The following is a 17,143-nucleotide window of genomic DNA, read 5'->3' as shown; positions in this document are numbered from 1 at the left end:
TCATTAACTATATGAACTAGTAGACTAGAAATAACCAACTAGTTGCATATTTTAGCTAATGTTTAGAATGGAAAAAATATAGGCAGTTCGCTTGATACTTCATAATCAAAAGTAATTGTTTTATGTAACTTTTTGGAGGGCCTACTCAGTCCTTAATATATGCTTCAGGCAAACAGAGAGGAATAGGGTTGAAACTCAGATTTACAAAAAATAGAAGGGAAGGAAGAAGAGGGAAAGGAGAGGAAAGAGGGAAGAGGGAGAGGGAGAGGAGAGGGAAGAGGGAGGGGAGAGGGAGAAGGAGACGGAAAGGGAAAGGGAGGGGAGGGGAAAAGAGGTCTGTATCTTGTGTGGGACTGAATGAGTTTTAACATTTTTCCATGAATACAGTTGTTTATTCATTCTTAGTAAAATTTCATTTTAAATTATTTATTTTTCTTAATTTATTGGTATAAAATATTTTCCAGGCCTTAACTTCTCTTTTTCCCCCCGTCCATAACTAGCAGATTGTCACTCATCCAACTAGTTACTAAAGGGTCAAGCAAAGCCCTGCATTTTATCTAACATTAATCTTAAAAACAATTCTGAAGTCCGCCTGTGTGCGAAAGAAAACTGTTGCTCTATGTGCTTACCCATCACAGGCAGTTCAGTAGCTAATTTCCTGCTTTGATGAGTGCTTTGGGATTCTTTATGTCTGTAAGACACAGTAGAAAACCAAATTATATTTTATTCTTCATAATTGGACTATGCCTCTGAGGTTTTAGACTTACTGTACAAGGCTCCCATTTCAAAATCTCAGCATCAGAATGAATTGTTGACCTATTCTTTGTCTTCATTTGTCTTGTGGTATTTATTGTCTTGAGGTGGTCTCATAATTCCTGAGAAACCCATGAGGAAAGGAAGGGAAGAAAAGAGAGAGAAAGAGAGAGAGAGAGAAAGAAAGAGGGAGGAAATAAATGCTATTTGTATATTACAAGCAATATGATAATAAAACAAAATAGTATTACTTCCGTTTAGTCTAACATGTCTGTGCTTTGGTAGAAAATAAATAATGTAATGATGTATTGATGTAATACCCTAATAAAAAGAACTATTTTGAAAAGATGAAGATACTCTAGTACTGCTTCTGTTTGCTTTGCAACTGCTTATGCATGCCATAATATACCAGGGTTTTGCTACTGCAAGGCACCTAAATCAGAAAGCTCTCAGTCCTGGCACAATACACAGAAGAAAGAGGTGAAAGTGAGGAGAGAAAATGAAGTAACTCTGCAACAGGTATATTATCTAAGAGTAGCGGATAAAGGAGACAGTTGGTCTGATTAAGTGGAAGAACGGTTGGTTTAGTACAAAGGTCTATTCACTGCAGTTAAAAGGAATGACTTCATACATGCAGTCACAGCTACCCGACTTTGTCAGTCTTTTGTTTTGCTTCAGCTTTTCCTTGCTCTATTAAGAAGATTATTGAATAAAACATACTTTGATCCTGTTAAAGTGCATTGGTTTTTCTGACTTCATTTTTCTGGTGTCATTCTTTATGGCGTTACCAGGCAGGTCCATGGAGAAGAAGGGTATTTGTTCTACCACCTGAGCCCATTTCTACAGCAATTAAAAAAATCTCCCAGCATGACACATTTCTCAGGATCTCCAATAATTAGGACAATTGTTCACATGGCACATTCCTTATTCCACCAGGGGGTATGCCAATTAAGAAAATTCCTCTGTAATAAGGTAGTTTCGTAGTGACAAAAAGTGATGTTACTACATATAATTATGCTGTAATTATAACAATATTTAGCACTTACAAAATGCCTTCTCCCTCAGACTCCCAAAGTTCTTCAGAAGAAGTTGATTTGTATTCAGCCTGTGATACATAGGTTGCTATCGTTATTTCACAGATGGGGAAAATAAATTAGAGAAAGTTAAGATATGTGCAAAAGCCCATGTAGTAAGCCATTGAAAGAGGCCAGAATTAGAACAGAAATTTTGGCTTCTGCTTTCATTCAGTACTTTCTGATACATTCAGAGAGACAGATTGTAACTAGGTCTATATGTCTGAGGCACGGACCCTTGCAAACTTCTGGGGTGAAGGCAAAGCGTATGTCTGAAAAGAGCTGGAGAACCCTTTTCAGAGTTGCTTAGCGCAGCTGCGACTGAGCTTGCACGCTGCAGTGTAATGTCAGACAAAATGGAAAAGTCGTGACCTGCAGGTGTCCCTAGGAGAGACAGGAGCTTCAGAACTGCTCCTGAAGCTGCACAGGTCCCTTCCTACCTGCTCCTCARACCATACCCCTGTCATTCATAAGGTACCCAGATCGTACAGATATCCATGTCAAAAGGACTTTGAGTCATGGAATCGTTGGCGATACTGAAACACTTCAGACTTGATAAATTAAATTAGTGAATCTAACAGAATGYAGTATTTATAAATTTTCATATTAGAATTTTAAGATGATGATTGATGTTTAGAAAACAACAACAATCAAACATTTCAACAAAACCATTTCTTTTCATCTCCACTGCTTATCTCAGTATCATAGACATCACCGTCTTACCCCAAATCGTCATGGCGTCTTTCAGTTACTGCATTTCAGTGCAAATCTGTTTGTTACTTCCTGCAATATCATTTCAGTTTGCTTTTTATAACTAACCACTTCAAAAGTTTCTCTTCCAGCTCACATGGTAACTTCAGAAAACGAAGTAGCTGTGAATCAAACAAACAAAATCTTTCCCTATCATCTAGAAGGTGTTGGCTGGATGCTAGGAAAAGAACCTTCATCATGCTGAAAGAGATTTAATTAACACTACAGTCATGCACAGGAAACATTACATGAGTGATGCAGAGGACACTGTGAGGAAAAAAGTCGGTAGACTCCATAGTCTACAYGTGGAGAATTGTGTAATTATTTGATCATACACTTTAAAAAGATATAGAGGAAATAGGGATAGGAGACTGAAATGATTAGAAAGAAAGACACGAAATGAAGACTGGGAAGGTGACATCATTTTACCTTATAAAGAGCAAGAGTAAAACTGTAAAAAGAGATATTCTTTAAATTTTTTCCTGTAATAATAACAGAAAAGGACAATAATTGAAAAGAAGAAACAGAATTTGTTTAAAGGTATGTTTTTACACAAAATGTGCAATTCATGGCTGCTGTGTTTTAACAGGCATTTAAAAAGGAATTAATCTTTGTTAGGGAATGCAAGATCATCTAGTGTTTAAAAATAATATTGTTAATGTAATAACATGTAAAACTGAAGCTATATGTTGTATAAGCTATAAGATAGACTTTCTCTCGTTTTGCAGATTTAGGAGGAAAGTTTCTTCAGAGCTGATTTATGATTGCCTAACACAGAGAACCTTTTTCTGAAATGAATGGCATTGGCTGCTTTCAGAGGTGGGATATTTACTGAGATGAGACCTGATTCAGTTGTTCCTGATCTACTTTGATTGTTCTATTGAAAATATTAAGGAATGACATTTCTACGTAAGAAATTCAAACTCATAAAAGAGACATACTCTCTCATGTTGTATGTGAGAGTATTTAATGAGGCTCAGTATTAGACTGAAAAAATCACTCGTCCCACTGATGTAAGATTAAGAAAATATTATTATGTGACTTACTGACTTAATGTGACTGTGAATTAACTTTGTCTATAAATGCAGTGTACACATTACTGAAATGTTCTTCAATATCCTTTACAGAWAACATTGTAGATGAGAAGCTGAGTCCATCTTAAACAATGATAACAAAATTCACTGACCAAATGAAGGAATTACTTTGTTAAAGAGCATATTTATAATTAATAAGCCTTCTCCTCCATAGGTCAGGTAGAGTATTGTAGATCAAAAAAGATTTGCATAGATTTACTTTTATCCAGTGTTGGTTTCTGGGCAGAAGCAGATAAGAGTTTTGATCTTCAGGATGGTAAAATTATATCCTTTAAACACATGTGATAGCATTCTGTCTTTAAGGGCTGGAAAGTCATGTCACTAGTGAGTGAAGTTACAGAAAATTGTAAAATAATTGGAGGATCATATTATGTTGTCATTTTTGTATTGTGACTTTGCATCTTTGTTGTTCATTGTGTTCACATAACTTTTGCAATGTCATATAACAATTATTGTCAAGGTTAAAAAATCAGTATCCTGTGAGTGTTGTGTTGCTGCGTGGCCTCAGGCAATGCTGTAGGATCACTTTTTCCTTTTTCAGTAGAAGAGCTATAGGTGAGAAACTGCTGTTCTCTAATGTTCTCCAACTGCATGGAAGCATGTGGAGAGATGTGGAGTAGAGCTCTTGGCCAAAGAGCACTTTGGCAAATGGCAGGCTATAAAAATGCTGCAGACTTTAATGTCCTTTCAACATCATAATCGAATGGCTGAAAAAAAATAAAAAAAAAGACTTTAAGAACTGATTCCTTTAAACTCCTTTTAGAACTACTCATCTCAGAAAAATATTTCACTTTAGCCTTTCGAAGCAAGATACTTAATCTAAACTAATTAACTAGGGTGTCTCTACAGCTAATATAGCCAACAGCAAGAGATGGGCTCCTCTAAGCCTAGAATTTAACTTTGGGAGGAGGAACATGGAGAAATAAATCCCCTCTTGGCTATCCAAACATCCAGCAAACATTCAGAAGACAAACATCTAATTAAACATATAGCTGAGTACATGAAAGGATTACCCATTGATATATGTTTGATATAAGTGCTCAATTTTGAAGACATTTAGAGCTGAAAATATGGATTCCTATTGTTATCATTGTTATTTATACTTCACAAATGTGAGCAAATGTAAGCATACTTTGATGGCTTTGTGTATTGTTGTGCTTGATATGTAAGTAATACAGACGCGTATATGTGTATCTGTGTTTATAGATACTAAAATTTCTCAAATTCAACAYCAAAATCAGTTTTATGAGGCATATTGATTTTAAAGTACTTTTTATTTATTTTGTGTGCAGTAGAAGACTTCATTTTCAGATCCAGGCTTAATTTTCATGTTTTGTGCTACAGTCTAGCAAAATATCCCTTGAGTTGTGTTGAACTTGACTCTATTTTTAGACATATGTTTACATATAATTATTTCATTATCAGTATTCTGGTTTACCATCAATAACTTCAAAATGTTCTATGGTAACGAGTGTTATAGGTTAAACTATTGATTACACGTGCAGTTGAACTGCTTTGGAATATGTATATCTTGTAGGTCACCTTGTTTTTTTTCCTACCCCAAAGGGAAAGCAAAAAACCATTTCTTATATTACATCTGTTGAGACTGATCTTATGGGGGGGAAAAAAAATATGTGTTGAGATGTTTTCAACTTCAGAAGCCAAATAAATAAAAAAATACCAGGATAGTTTTAATATATTTTGGTCCTATTAGATATAGCTGAAATGAAGTGGAAAAAATGAAACCTTTCATTCACTTATGCTTGAAAGGAGATACTGAGTACAGGTGTTTGGTTTTGTGTGCTTTAGTCAGAGGTTTATTCCCGAGGGCAGAACAATCAGATATTAGTACTTATAAAGATATACATGTATAGAAAGTCTGTTTCTAAGATAACTGTTACCTCAGTGTCATTGCATAYGTGTTTGCAGAGAGAAAAGAGACAGGAAGGTCGGATGAGAGAAATAAGATGAGAAGTAGAAATTCATGTCATTTTGTCCTCCTACATTTCCTTTCTACACCCTGCCTGGATTTATCTCTAGCTATATCCAGATAACTAAGTAGTCTGMAACATGTGCCAGGTGAACGATGTTAAATTGCTACTACTTGGCTATTTTGAGAGGTGACAAGCCCTGGAAACTCAGATGATCTCTTTTTTGGCTGTTCTAAAGACACAAATAAATACAAATTTGCTAGGTGAAAAAAAAATAAAGGAAAATGGAAAAAGATTGCTTACTCATTAGATTAAGTTTTATTAAAGTTTCACTCTTCTGTAAGAAACACCTCAAAACAATAATGTGTCAGATTCTGCCAAGCTACGGGTAGAATGAGAAACAATATGCTGCACTGAACCGTTGTCAAACACAGCATGGATCTGCTATGATCTGGCAATGAAATGAAATGAAATGAAATGAAATGAAATGAAATGAAATCCTGACTTTGCAGGGCTTTTTCTCATAAAGGGTTAAAGTAAAGCATTTAGATCTTGCTTTCTCTTATGCAAAGATTCATATGTAGCTATTAGCCACTTTGAACTAGCCCTTTGTCCTGAAAATAGATACTTTAGTGAGGTACTTGGACTTAAGTATGGTGCAGGAAAATACTGTGCAGACCTCTCCGCTTACTGTCATCATTTCATATATGAGTTCCTTAGTTCAAGTCTCTTGTTGCTTTCCAGATGAACTGGAAAAACATGCCAATTTTGTGATGTGAACAAACAAGGACAAGGAAAATCTGTCTAACATAATTTTACYTGACATCTAAATTATAGTCCTATTTGGATTCAGGAAATAAARAACTGAATAGAAATCGACTGGGCCATTTTTCCTTTAGTGCTAGTGCATTCTCTGTTGCTATTTTCTGTACACCAGAAAAAAAAAATGCTTTGGTTTTGAGCCACTGGGCTAATCAAAACTAACTAAAAGTCAAGTTTAAAATGTTTTACTGTGAAACTGCTTTAAACTTGGAACTACCTTTTTGATTGGAAAATATTCTATTKTAGCTTGTTATCCTAATGTTATTATAGTAGATTATCACTGAACCTACTCTCATTTATTTTTCCGTGTTAGATGGGGAGCTTATCTAATTATTTCTCCTGTATAAATGGCATACAGTACACACAAAACATACATTCTGATCATATATACATTTTTAAGTAATGCAAAATTGCATTTGAATAACTTTGTTATTTGGCCCATCTTTGAAAAGAAACTTCATTTTATCATTTTCCAAAATTGYAATATCTGTAAAATGTAGGTTTGATCTATAAAATGTAGGTTGTCATTTTAATACATAGTTTTATATCTACCCTGGCATAAAACAGATATGCATGCTGGGTGAAAAATGCATAAACTTTGCATTGCTTTTAGAATTATTGTATGCAGCAACTGGATATAATTTATAGTGATATTATTTTTCTCTTCTGTTCCAAGGTGCATTCACCATGTCAAACTGAACATTTAGGCTAAGGCTGACCACTTTTGGCACACCAAACTGGATTGACAGTTTGGGGACATCAGTCAATACAGAAGAATAAAGCATTGCTATAAAAACCTCAAAGGACAGAGACATCCCARCTTATTTGCCTCTCTGTATCTATAGCGTCGCCTCTGTGGACTTCCCTAACCAAAGCTGACTCTGTCTTGCTTTTGTGGTATTTTTCCAAAATTGCCTCGTTTCATCAGTTTTTGCTGCCTGAAAAGCACTGATGAAAGAAGGTTTTGGTTCTGGCTGACTGGGAAATATACAGAAGTATGACACTTTAGCTTCTCTTTCCAATATTATTATTAAAGTTCAAGGGATTTTTGAAGTATAAGAAATTTGGAGATGATTATCTAAACCTGCAGCTTTAATTAATCACAACTTTAATCCATCATAATGCTTACGCTTGCATCAAGCCTTTAAGCCTGCAAAAGTGAATTCATTTCAGTGCTTTTTGTATCAGAAAATTGTCTAAGTAAAGTTTAAAGGTTTTTTTTTAGAATTTTCCTGTATTTTTCCCCTGGAACTCATACTAAAGATAGAGAAATTTTTATTTTAGTCTAGTTTTTAGTTGTTGAAAACTTGCTGGAATTATAAAGTTAGAATTTGTTTGTAATCAAATCTAAATTATTTTGTTTCAAATGACTAGAAATAGAAAAATAAATTGGGAGATACTGCTCTCTCGGTATTTCATTGACTTACAGTGTATGATGCACCCACAGAGACCTTGATTTAGTGTTTGATGGTTATTCCTCAGGGATGTTTATAGACCTTTKATCAAGGCTAGGGTGATATCACCAGGCTGACCAGAGATATGATGAAATTCCTATTTATAAGAAAAATGGTTGTACCTTGTCTACTGAGAAAAAAAAATGTCCTGACTGATGCATCATAGTCACCCTTTTTTGCCATTGTTTATTCTTTTCTGTATTCTGTAGAAGTTCTTCAGACTCTTTGAGCCCATAAATTGTTGGATATTTTATTGTTTCAGAATGTTGGGGCAACACAGTATTAGCACATTCAAAATCTTTATTTTTTTTGTGTGTGTTGCTTGTAGGATATTTGCTTAGAAAACAGAGATGCACATTTTAATGAATATTTCTTTGTTCYCAGGAAGAATTTGTGCACAATGCATTAGGTATATTGATAAATAATTTCAGAGGGTTTTTGTTTTGATTAGTTTAATAAGGTGCAAGCCACATTTGTCTTTGAGTGACTGACCAACAGGGACAAGCTAGTTGATGTTGACCCGATGGGATGGACTAGGTGACCTGTTTAGGCCTCTTTCAGCACTTTAATCCTATGAAAAGCGAAAGGCAGAAGACAAGGAAGTGAAGGATGTGTATTAAGTAAAAATCATGAGGAAAAGAAAGATGGTGCAGGAGATACAATATGTAATAGTGAATCCTTGATCCGACAACTCAAAGAATAAAGGCATCTTATTTTCAGATTATTTGAGTCTCTTAAAACCTTTTTAAGSAGCCTTTTTGAAAAAGGCTTTGTAGGCAGCTGACAAAGCTCAGAAAGCCCATCYATGTCTGGCAGTATGAAGGCTTCCATCTCTGTAGAGCAATTTTGGAGTAGGGATGCAATTTTAGAGTAGGAGTGAAATATATAAAAGCCTTTTTCTTCCCCCCTGAGGAACAGATTTCACAATGTGTTTAGCCATCCAAAGATGTGAATAGGTGTGGGCTATTTGAAAATCCATTCAAAAATCTTAATGTACCTAACTTCTCTTAAAATTATGCAGAACCGTGAATGTGCCTTCTCATCCTCAAGCCCTTGAATCATGAGCCATCTTTTTATATTACCAGAGTGCCAGTGGAGCTCATTTTCCTTGTCCTAGTCAGAGGGCATCCTAGTGATGTGGAACAGGAACTTCTGACATTTACGGCAATCCTCTCATACTTCTGAAATGTATAGATTGGCAGAGCCATTAAGTCCTTAAAAACAGTTTCTTTGATTTTTCTTGAGTTCTCTGTAGTGTTCTGCATTGCTTAATAATTTTGAAGAACTATATACCTTTTTAAAACAGCAGTTGAGAGCAAAGAAGCAAATCTGTATGATAAATAGAAAGTGCAACTTGCTTTGCCATCCGCTACAATACTTTCTGTTCAAGCATTTATGTTGCAGCATGAGCAATGTGCATGCATACAGTTCTGTCTCTTTTATGCTTTCTCAAGCATAAAAGTCTTTCTGTACAAACGCTTTTACACATTGAGACTACGTAAATATGTTATATCCTACAGTTTGGGATATTTATTCCCCTAATCAATCGTTTCCCTTCTACTTGACAATAGATAGGATAGAGCTTTACCTTATGTTTTCTTGTCTTTTGTGATGTTATATACCTATGTTAACTTAAATAGCAGGTATTGATAGCTTTTTTTGTTTTAAAACTTAGCCAACAAGGAGAATAACTCAAAAGCTCTAAGCTGTGAAAGAAGGTGCTGGGCTTCCCAGCAATATCTATGGGTTGTGTAACGTTTGATGTGTTCRTGGGGAAAGAAATTTATATTCATAAAGAATAGCACACCAGGCTTACTTTCACATATGTGATAATGCTGAAAGCTAAAACCCCAGTGCAAGGTTCATAATAGCAATCAAACTGTTCAAATAAAGTTGCTTTAACAAAACTCAAACATCATTTCCCTGGTGTGAGTTGGTTTACAGACAGCACAGGGTAGTGCCTTATGGAGTGAAATATTCTTCTGTGTGTATTTTTCACCTCATTTTCTCTTTATGAATTAGATAAACCTATTACTTTTAGTGAGATAAAGTATTTAGGTCAAATTCTGAAAGTCCCTGGGTCGTTACAAGTCAGAYTGGGCCTATTAGGGGCTGCACTGAGTTGGGCTGGTGCAGGTCACCGCTTGCCTTGTGGGACCTCGGGGGGTCCCCGCCCTGCACAGCGTCTGCCTGAGCCGCTCAGGGTACGCAGGAGCATCGTCCACCTTCCCGCGGGCTGCAGCGGGCCCTGCCGCCGTGCCGGGCCCCTCTGCCAGCCAGCGGCGAGAAGGGAGCCCCGCGCCAGCTCCTGGCTTTTCCTTTTCCTCCCTCCCAGGTCTGTGCTTGGAAACAGGGAACGAGCGGTATGGAGACGTCTCCCACATTACCTTTTGCAATCTGCGTTTAATACTTTTGGCTACAGAACCACAATGTGCTATAATGCCGTATTTTCCTAGAAGATTTTAATTTCAAAAGCTCACGAGTGGCAGGGAGCCCCTGATCCCTGTGTCGCTGCACAGACGGTCCAGTTTTGACAAAGCCATGAARTGTTCTGGCACCTTTCCTTGGCTTCCCCACACGACGCAAGCCCACTTTTATTTTTACAGAGTTACATTTTCATAGTGAAGTACGGGAGTTTTCAAGGGTTTGCTTGGTTCCTCCCAAATGAATAGACTTGCATTAATGGTTAACTAATGAAATAGTCGGAATAGATTCCCACACAATAATTATATTAGTCATGCAAAGCAGACTGCAGCGTAGCAGAAGTGGCTTGTTGAAATGTTTAACGTAAGGTGTCGGAGTTGTCTGAGAAAACTTTAAGTATGTATTTGCATTTCTATTTGTAGACTCTTTTTGTTATATTTTTAATTATATATTTATGGCTTTAAGGGAGTAATGTTTTATATACAGTAGAAACAGTGCATTTACTTAGATGACTCATGTATTACATCTAACTTCACTGAATTTTTCTCCTGTCTCTGTTTCCTGGGAAATGGAAGTCTCTTGCTAAAAAAGAAAAAAAAAAAAAAAAAAAAGATTGCATTGACATCTTACTCTGTTAGGCCAGACTCCTCTGTGTTAGGCCAAACTCTGCTTCCATTTGCACAAGGATATTGAGAAAATATTGCTTATGCTGTTATTCCAATAAAGCGAGTAAAATCTCCTCGATCACACTGTGTCCCAACTCGGGACTTCATACTGATTTTTCTACAGAGTCACTTCACATGAAAAACGAAGGGAACCTAAAATGGATAAAGTCTGGGGTCCGACCATGCGTAGCTGTGCRAGACCTCCTTTTAGGAGAATTTTCGGGAGCAGCAGCCAGGAGGAGCGTGGCTCAGTGCATGCCACATGTCTGATAGAAATGACGTTTCTGGTGAAAAGCCAAGTCTTCTAGTTCCGATGACTTAAATATTTGCAGATTTTTTTCAGACTCCTAGAGCATTTTCCGAGAGACTTCAGCATTTGGCAGTGGCCTTGTAGCAGAGACCATATACCAGACTCATAGCTGAAACAAACCAATRGAGGAAAAAAATTTCTGAGGACATTTCCTTGCGGCTGGAGCTTGCTATCAGATCCTGCTAGACCCATTTGTGTCAGCTGACTRTTAGGGGTAACTTTGGGGAAAGACTGTAAAGTTTGAATTAATTTAAGCCTGTTAAATACATGCCGCTAGAATTATATGGGATTTTATTCTTAGAAAGCTTTATTCAGAGAAAAGCTGCTTTATCAAAAAAATGAAACGGACAAAAGGTTTTGTCTGACCTACTAAAACTGAAGACCCTTGGACTCTGGTTTTGAAGCTTAGGCACATACAGCAGTAGTTCAGAACTGAAGGCTGAACCCTGTATGCTTGTCACTTATTTTTCTTGAAAGGGATAAGTCATATTCATCTATATACTCCTCGGTTTGATAAACACGTTATCATATATTAGAATATGGCTATATTATGGGCAATAAAACCTTTAGGATTTTTTCCATGTTACTTGAAAATTTTCCCCTTCCTTTTCTTAATATTTCAATAGACTTCATCTTAATTATTCAGTAAACCCCATAACAACAGCCTGCTTTTTAACTGTTCTGTTTTTTAGTCTTAAACTTTTGCCCTTGTATACCTAGTTTTTGCAGACACTGTCCAAAAACATTACACAAAAGATGTATTATTTTATATATCAAAGGTCAACATTTTCATGATTCAATATGCCATAGGTCACTACATTTTGAAATGACTGCATATTTCCTGAATGATGTCTACTTCTGAAATACATTTTAGTAACTGACAGCGCTTCAGCCAATTTGGGAAAACAGAAGGACTTCAGAAATGGACCGGCTCATGAGTTATGGGGTTTAGCTAGTATATATTTATTTTATTGTGTCCTTGGTTGTAAGATGGATTTTCAAATTCAGTGTTCTGTATTGAATTCAGTACTCAGTGTTCTTAATTGAACACTGTTCAACATTATTTTCACATTAAATGTGTGCCATGAGGAGCTCTTCTGCAACACTTACGGGCCATATTTTTATTTACATTGCTGTGGTTAATGACGTTTTGATAGGTCCATAATGAGTCAGAATTTTGTTATGCTCTATGTCTTTGTTTTTCCTTCAAGGAGATAAATATAGTCTTCTGGCTGATCTAACGTGATATATTTTATAAATCAACAGTCATATTATTGGTGTGAGTTACAGTTCCTTTCCTTCCATTTCCAATACAGAATATCAGTATCATAAGTGGGTTTTTTTATTGTTTTCTTTTATTTCCTTTTTGTTTCCTTTTTTTTGGAATGGTCATATTAGCTTGATACTTCTGGGCCTGAGAGTGACCAATTTTTAAGTCAGTTTTGGACTAGTGCTTTCTGAAAGATTATGACTTATATTGTCATGAAATGACTCATATATGGTGCTCCTCTGCCTTTTTGGGGGGAGGAGCTGTATTTTTCAGGACCCTGTATGAACCCTTTATGGGGGTGGGGAGCACATAGGCATAAAAGGTGTAGTGTAAGAACTTTTTTCTACATAAAAGAAAAATGTCTTCACATGAAGGCACCAAAAAGATATTCCATCCTTCAGTCAGTGTAAATGTCACCATTAATAGCCAACAGATATTAGTTTTAACCTGCCTTGCATATCTTGAAAGATTAACATGGGAAACAATAAAAAAATCAGTTAGTAATTAATTTAAAGATATTTCGTGAGAGTTATACTTATGAAAAATTCTCAAAACATTGCAGTTTTTTACTTTTAGATATATTGTCTATACTTTGCCATTGCATTTGGTTTCAGTTAGTACAAATATAGCATGTTTCATATTTCAGAATATAGTATTAGATTGGTTCATGCAGCAATGGATGTTTTTCCATTAGAAATCTGTCATGCAGACGTGAAAAATATGAGTTGTCTTGGTGTCCAGGAGATGTATATATTCAAGATTGCCAAAATCAGGTGATGCTAATTCCTCTGTCGAGGCTAACTACAAATTCATAGTTGTCTGCTGAACATGAAGTGCCTGTTGCTGTGTGTATAAAAGTTATGTTTCTTTGTAGTTTGTTCCCAGTCCCACAGTTGACCGATAACTAATGAACTGGGTAAGCATTGATAATTCATTTAGTGCATATACGACAGGTTAGCTTAAATAGCTGCTGATCTTTAGCTAGTAGCAATCCAAGCTGGTAAATCTACACAGCACAGCATAGCTTCATGTAGATGTGGCAGGATCTTGCTGGAAGCAGTAGAGTTTGGGGKTTTTTTGCTGAGTGCTATATGGACACACCTGGCCTGCTTCCAGATTCAAGTCCGTCCAAGGAGAGCTAGCTTAAAGGATCTCCATCTCATTTTCAGCTTTTGGGATTAGCTCACACTGAGCTAGCATGGGTCTTTACATGCTTGGTGCAGATTACATTTGTTCACCAAGATCTTAAATGTCACTGATTTACAGCAAAACTCCCCTCTAGAGCTCAGATGCTTCTCAGAAGATTTTGTTTTACAAGATTTAAGTTTTGCAATGTCACATATGAGCTATGACTCAGCTCTTGCAAGAATAAAAGATACAATGGAGCAACAGCCCTGATAAAAGGAACATGCACAAGTTCAGAGTGTTTTCATACTATCATTTCTTAACATTGAATGTTAAGAAAATATATGAAATGTATTTTCAAATATATGGAAACATACCATGAGAAGTTCTCAGTATTACTGATTACTAAGTTCCCTTGTACATCCTTCTGTACACATTATTTTGAAAATTTTGCTTTTTCAACATTGTTTGAAAATGTATTCTTTTACTAATGCCTTTTATTTTTATTTTTATTTTTTACTGAGACTAATTTAGTGGTTGAACCGTGATATTAGTCAAACGTCAGAATTCCATTTTGATATAAGAGATTGAATGATGTGCTTTTAAGCACTTGTGATGATATGATGCATTTTTAAGTATAAAAAAGTAACTGTGAATACATTGATAAATAATAAACATTTCACAAATCTTTCTAATGAATATTCTATGTCACTCAGAGACATTATACTTCTGCAGTTGCAAGCATACTGGCTTACTAACCAATTCAGTAGTATTCTCCTGCAACATGAACAAAGTAGATTGTTAAAGAAAATCCAATTTAATATGTAATATTTTCTCTAATGCAATAAGCAGCATTAAGACAATGTATATTATCCTTTGCTACAATTTAGCTTGAGTTTCATAATTTAGTCACTTTTTTTTTCTATTGGTATGACTTAGGAATGTCTATGTTCCTTCTACACTCCAGACCAGATTTTATAACAAACTTATGTTACTTGTAACACTTTCATGGGCAGAATAAGTAAGACTTCATCCACGTACAATTAAAAAGCATTTTAAGTATATGAAGCTGTTTGCAATATTAGAAGCTTTGTGGGTGAGACATATACATAGACATATGCATATACTATATATATATATATATATATATATAATATGTTATGTATTTGATACTAAAATATTAATTTATAAAAGTAGCTGCATAAATTTATACAATTTTCTGATGCTGATTATGCGATATCAGCTGAGGACTTCTGTATTGCCATCTGAAGTAGCTGGGCACATGGTATATACTGGTGTTCTTATTTCAGCTAGCACCCCTTTTTTACCTGTCTGTAGGAAAAAGAAAATGTTTTATTCAAGGGCACTTTAAGATGYAATGATAATTTTTTGAAATTACTTTGAGGAAAGCTTGATAATTTTCATTATAGCCAGTATATCAGGCATTGTCATCCTGCAACAGTGTGAAAGCTTCTCCTGTCCATCATACGRAAGGCTGAAGGTTCTTCATAAGGTTCTAGTACAGAATCTCCACGAGACTGTTTAACCTCGTCATGCTTGGGCAGCGTAGGTTGACAAGGCATTGTATGATGATGACCTTGCATAAAAAAAAAGGCTGAAAGAGCAAAAGAGTCCATCCATACTATGTCTATGCATCACAGCGTTACAAGCTCCACGTCGTCCTCTGTGGTGAGGTGAAACCATCTTAGGGCATGSTGCAGAAAGATTGCTGTGGATAAGGCTCCTAACTGAATGTCAGAGATGATTAATGAGAGAGATAAGAGAATATCCTCCTTTTGACATTAAGGGGCAGGCAGAGGGGAATGAAAGAAGGAAAGCAAAGCATTTATATCAGAAAAAGTAATGACACTGAACATAACTCCAGTTTCCAAAAATAGAGTTGACTATTTATCCATTTGTTGTTGGAATTTGACCCCTTCTGTCTGATAAGGGACTCCTAAGAGAAGATGGTTAAAAAAAATAATGTCCCTTACAGGGAAACAAAAAGAAAGAAAAGCTTTGATGGAAAAAGAGCTGTCAAGAAGGAAACAGAATGTGAGCAAAAAATGAGACCCAGCCATTTCTCAGAAAGATATATGGTAGTTTTTTATTCCACTACCAGCTCTTGGAGACATGAGCTGACTGAGCTAAGTATCTTAGGCAAAGCTCATTAAACAAGTGGGTGAAAGACTAAGAACAACAAGAAGTAGAGCTGAGGGTGGTTTTGAGATATGCAGTGTGCTGTAACAACACAGAGAAATTCCTGACCCATTCCTTCAATTTCTTGATGAGGCTGGGTCATGTGTGCTTTGACCCTATTCTCATGGTCAAAGTAAATGAAGTCATGAAGGAGCTTCTTGTTAATACAGATGATATCTTTCACAGAGTAGAAGAAAATGATCATTCCTCATTCACTGAAATTATACAAAGGAGTTCTGTTGTAAGCAGATGTTTTATAGGTAGACTGTAATTTTGTTAGGTGTATGAATTTGTCATAATCTCTAAAACCACAGAGTAATTTGCCATCTGGGTAAAATGTAGCAGATCTCATGAGAAGCTCAGATAGGAGACTAAATTATCTGAAATCTCTGGCTTTGGGAGCAATATACTGCAATAAAGTTATCTTCTGAAAAAATAAAATAAAATAAAATAAAATAAAATTAGTCCCTAGGATTCTGGAATCCCTTTCATTATACTACAATGAAGGGATAACTTACAACTTAAAAATTATAAAGAACTTGCTTCACTAAAATATTACTTTTTGAGAAGTGGGGAGAGGAATGTATAATGTAATCTGCATATATATAACCTTCAGACTCTACTGGTTGCTCTTGCTTTACACATACCCTTACTATTTCATTCCTGAAGTCAGAACGAAAATGACTATTCCTTTAAAAATCTGTTTGTCCTCCTGTTTTAAATTTCATCTGAAAGTGCCTGAACAGTAAGGAGTATTAACATTATGTGTAGTAAAGGCTTCAAGAGAAGATTAAAATGAATCTAGGAAAACATATGTTTTCATTTAGAAAAAAGAGTAAAAGTAAATAGAGCAAGAAATTAATTTATTTGAAAATATAAAAATAGAACACTTCCTGCCTCACTGCATTTATCTGTAATGTAGTTCATTTGAGAACTTCAGCTGGAGATGTGCAACACAGTCAAAACATYTTAAAATGAAAATGCTTCCAGGATCATAGTTTCTTTTTAACATATCCCATTTAGATGGTGCTACTGTAGTGGAATCATATTTGTATAACCGCCTGCTTTTTTGAACAGCCCATAATAAGTGCTGTTCTGTTCATCAAAGAGCAATGTTAAAATACGTTTACTGCAGCAGCYGTGTATCTCTCATGAAATGCTTACAAGAAAAGGTTAGTACGTCCTAAAACAACACGGAAAGCAAAGATGTCAGTGCCAAGGGATACACTGGTTTCACAGTTACGTGATGCAGCCTCAGTAATAGTCTTCCATT

The sequence above is a fragment of the Rhea americana genome, unplaced genomic scaffold (assembly GCF_003343005.1).
Source record: "Rhea americana isolate MKP2758 unplaced genomic scaffold, rheAme1 scaffold_59, whole genome shotgun sequence".
Lineage (NCBI taxonomy): Eukaryota > Metazoa > Chordata > Aves > Rheiformes > Rheidae > Rhea > Rhea americana.
This window is presented reverse-complemented; position numbering follows the sequence as displayed.